Source organism: Setaria viridis, chromosome 9 (assembly GCF_005286985.2).
Source record: "Setaria viridis chromosome 9, Setaria_viridis_v4.0, whole genome shotgun sequence".
In the NCBI taxonomy this organism is placed as follows: domain Eukaryota; kingdom Viridiplantae; phylum Streptophyta; class Magnoliopsida; order Poales; family Poaceae; genus Setaria; species Setaria viridis.
In genome coordinates, this window is record NC_048271.2 from 14,023,314 (window position 1) to 14,028,370 (window position 5,057).

General features: G+C 39.0%; 1 pseudogene; it reads right to left on the reverse strand.

Annotated features, from left to right (window-relative positions):
• Positions 1–3,868: 3,868 nt before the first annotated feature.
• On the reverse strand, positions 3,869–5,057 carry LOC140221095 (uncharacterized; annotated as a pseudogene).

The following is a 5,057-nucleotide window of genomic DNA, read 5'->3' on the forward strand; positions in this document are numbered from 1 at the left end:
TAGGTTCAGACCCACCTACCTAGCATGTAGTACTTTATCAACTATGATGGGCACCTAGGTACGATACTGCTTATTGAGTCTGCAGGTGGTGCTATCTTGCGCATAGGCATTGGCAACAAGAGCTAGGCTGCCAGCTTTGAGAAATAATGCTAGATGCTAACGCAATAATAGTATACAGAAAGTCTGTTCTTTCCTATTCTTGCATGTTGTGTCCCCTAAAATCAAAATTTAGTATGCTTTAATTTGTTAGTTCGTTATTTTGTGTTCTCTTCTTTGAAACAAGAACCATTTTGTTCATGCTAAACTTGCATTCATACTTTTTTGTACTGTTGTGGGGTGGGTAATTCTTTTCTAAGGTTATGCAATCATGGCTGTCAGGTTGTCTTAGCCCTCGGTTTCGTAAAAGTCCATGACAAATATATTGTCCGAGATAGTTGTCATGGTCCAGGTCAGGAGCTGAGCAGGCTTATTCGAAAGTTGTGTTCGCATGAAATTAAATTGATTGTTCAAGGCAATGATCTTAAATCTGTCATTGAGGATAAACTTATCAGTATATTCCCTTAATTGTTACATTTATCTCAAATAATCCACTCGGCATGAATTCTAATATTGTTATCATTTTTAGAAGATCAAATGTTACACTAAATTTTCAAATGATGATGATAGTCTTGGTGATTTGATGTGGGGGCTAAAGCGTGTCCCGCATGAATTTATTCCCCAAGAAATGGACAATTTGAATGAAGACTATTACCTACTAATAAGCAAGGGATTGCAAAATGCGTTACTATCATATAGCGTCAGTGTCTCACAAGGACAGGTACTTATTCTCCCTTTGCTATTGTACAGTGTTTACTCCTTCTACTCCATATACCAATTAGTTACATATAACTAGTACCATCATACATCCATATAACAGGGTGACAAGCATAAATATTTTGAGCACGTAGCTTACACCAGAACCTCCTAACGTTTAAACAATCACAGGCCATCACAAGGCAGCATTAAAGCATCATTAAAACATAAGCTTTGTACCCATATTAGTATTTGTTTTGCATAACTTCTCATCTCCTGAACAGGACCTGGGTTGTTAGCTACATGCTACTTGCTTCCAAACCCCCATGGGAGCCACAGATCCATGGGAGTCTGATTTGGTTTACTTGTCATCTTTCTAGAGAACTGATCCACCAATATCTTTGATGCAGATCATAAAATACCCATGGCTTCAGCAGTCTTATCCACTCCCATCTATTGTAGTTTCTGAAAATGTAATGAATCCCAAAGCCCCCACCAGTCGCAGGGCAATTACACTCAAAACATGTTCAACACTTTCTACTTTAGAGCATAACACTATTTGCATAATAGGTTCCTCAAGATATCTAGATTATAGTTATTGCAACATTTCCATGCTCTAATTTCTAATTAATTATTTTTCGCAAAAACCTCATAATTAAATGTTTCGAAAGAAAAAAGTGGTTGAATCCTGTTACTTAATAGGGGCATGGATGGTCATTTCACATTGATTTGGTTAGTGTTCAAAGCATGCTATGGATAAATATTATGTATACCATATTTCTTCTCTATAAGTCATTAATAACTGTGTGTGCCTCTTAGTTATTCTGATTTGTACATTTGTCCATGCCATCCAAAGTAATGTGTATGTCTTTGGATGCACTTCTTTTGTTTTAGTGTTCATTAACATGTGTGACATACTTATTTGGAGATTATTGGTGGAATGTGCAGTTTTTTCGTATTTGAGACCTTGCATTATTTGAGTTCTTTTTCTGCCATCTTTGCATTAGTGGTCTGATTTTATAAATTTCACTAGTTTGCAAAAATGTGTGCAAAGCATTCTAAATTTCACCAACTACTACTTCCACAGATGGATAGAGAGTTTGTATACGTCCTTGGTAACTTGGATCATCTTAACTGGACTTTGTCGATTGTGCCTCTCATCTTCCGTGAGTCGTTCAATCATCTTGTTTCTCATATTGGTAAATTAATTGAAGACCATGTGGACTATGCTAAAGTGACTGCGCATGTCCTTGTTCCTCAGTCTGTACAGAAATTTGATGGCAAGGTTGTGAATATTTTGAATTCATTTACTTTAACCTTTTCATTTGACATTCAATCATTAACTTGTAAATGTCCTTTTCTTTTGGTACAGTTGCTTTCAAGTGATCTGGCAGAAAAGGTTGCTGAGATAGCAATAAAGGTTAAAGAATCATGGAAATCTATCAATGAGTATGACAAACAAGTCATACTTGCAGTCCGTGGCTACCTTTCAGATGTTCGTGAAAAGAAAGATTGCTGCCTGCAGTTTCTCAAGAGTAAGGATTCAGAAGAAGAGTTACCAAGAATTGGGGGGGGGGGGTCTTATGATGATATAGCAAACTTGTGGTTAATGTAAGTGACAAAGGCTTCTCTGTCAGAGAAGTTAATAGTTGATGATCTGAATATTGTGCCTCATCAAATGAGGGATGAAGGTCAAGGTGATATTGAGGAGATCAAGGCCCCAAAGAAGGCAACACGAGAGGCCAGGAATACACTCCCAGAAGGCTGAAACTACCAGCAAAAATAAATTAATTGAGGATAAATTTGTACATGTTTATGATTAATTTGATAAAGATCCTAACGTTTAGGAGCTTGTGGAGCCTTCTACTGAGAAATCTGTTGGTAAAGGTGATGATTTGCTCAAATTTATGTGCCACTTATAGACGCATGACAATGTCAAACCTCAGCAACAACCTTATTATATATCTGAAGCAGCAGATCATCTAGCAATCTCCAAAGGGGCAGACAATGCTGATCAACATCATTATCCTATCACAGGTGGGAATTTCTTGATGTTCCTGTGTGCTGCATTTCACATTGCTTTTTATTGTAAGATTGCAAAGAGATGTCGGAAAAGGAACAATTTTAGGCTTCTGCTAAGCAAACAAACTAACTAAAGGAAATGTCTAACGGCGACTAAGCTTAGACAAATGACACTTAAATCAAATCAGGTGAATATAATAGAGGAATCATAGAGCCCAAGCACCTGCAGACCGAATTTGATAAATCTGGTAACATAAAAGAGTCAGTCGTCCCATGCTCCCGTATGAACATCTTCGAAACCAGGATGTAACAACATTTGCATAGTCTTTTTAATTTTTATGAACTATGCATAAGGTCAACGTGAACTTTGCTTTACATCCCGGATCCACGAAAATGAGGGATAGTGAGGAAAAGAAACAGTTACTAATCACATTAATTGGATGAAAGTTTTACCTCTGATTCAGCTTAACTTGGGAACCAAAACATTCTAGAGCTATCAAAGCGCGCAACCATTCTTGCATCGGTGCAGCCTCACCCAATGGAAGGATCTCATCTCATTATTTTGTTTCATGCAACATTGACAACAAAGGTGGTGTTTGGATCCAAAGTTGATGGGCTAAAGTTTAGTCCCTAAATTTTAGCCCCTAAAGTTTAGTCCTTGTGGGGTGTTTGGATCCAAGAGCTAAAAGGTAGTCTTCCTTGAGGTAATGACTGATTTGCCCTCATTTAATGATTCAAACAACATGCATGTCTCAAATTCATTGTCCTCACATGCACATGCACATGCCCGCTGCTGCACATGCACGCTTGAGTATTTTGCTTGCTCCGGCCAGGCACATGCACTCTTGACAAACAACTTCCTCCGGCCATCCACATGCACACCCGAAGATACACATGCACCTGTATCTCATCCTTATTCCGGCCATGCATAGGCGCCGGCCAGGAGGAACACGCTGCTGTTCCTTCTGGACCTTCAATAGTTTAGTTCATTCAATTACATCATCGTTGAACCATACAACTCCTTAGTCCTAGGCAATACAAGAAAGCTAAAACTCTACGATCTATTATACAAACTTGATGCTATTTGATCACGGAATGCATTCATATTTGTATCTTCGTCCCTTGATTGAGTATTTTGCTGTGGGGGTTGCGAGGTTGATGCTTCATGAGGAACATAGCTCTCATCACGGTCACAACGATCAAAGTCCTCATCCTCCATATGACTCTCTCTAATAAAGTTATGAAGTGCCATACATGCACAATTATCTGACTCTGCTTTGGCATTGGATAACTTGGCACTTTCAACAAAATCCGCCACTTCATCTTAAGAACTCCAAATGACCTCTCGACACAATTCCTAAGTGATGAATGAGCGAAGTTAAAGGTCTCTTTCATACCTTTGGCCATCGGCCCCTGTCTAAACTCTGGAAGATGGTACTTCGTTCCCTTGTAAGGTGCAAGATAACCAGGCCGATTGGGGTATCCAGAGTCCACTAGGTAAAATTTCCCTGCAAATACAAACATTATTGTTACAAACAAAAGCTACAACCAAAGTGGTTTATGTACTGAATGTGCAAACATAGGCATAACATACCTAGAGGGGGATGTGGGAACTTGTCTTTGTACTTGTCTGTTGCATCATTGAAAACTCTCATGTCATGTACTGAACCGGGCCAGCCCGCGAGAACAAATGTGAACCTCAAGTCAAAGTCACAGACCGCAAGCACATTCTGTGTAGTGAAGCCCTTTCGACAAAGATGTTGCACCACCTTGTTACTTGGCACGACAACTGGTATATGAGTGCCATCTATTGCTCCTATACAATTGTTGAAGTGTGGAAAGAATCTAGGATTTTGTAACCTACGGTGCATTGTTCTAAATTCAGGGTCGACTGGCTTGATTATGTCAGCTGCTAGCTTTATGATACACTTTAAAACTTTGTCAAAATTACGGTGAACTGTTTCTAATGATCTCTCTAATCTGTTCTCGGCTTGTCTGACTGACTGAGGGGCACCAACCATCCAAAGAAACATTCCTAAGGCCTCTACTGAAGAGCTCTTTGATGTGGACTTTAGACCATAAGATTGCACTAATAGATCATGCAGACGATCAAACAATTCTCTACTCATTCTAAACATGTTATAGCATTGCACACTATCTGTTAGATTTCTCATCACCCAATCATGGCCACTTTCAACCGTCTTTCTCTTCTTAGCTTTATTGAAGTAGGTGTCATTATACAT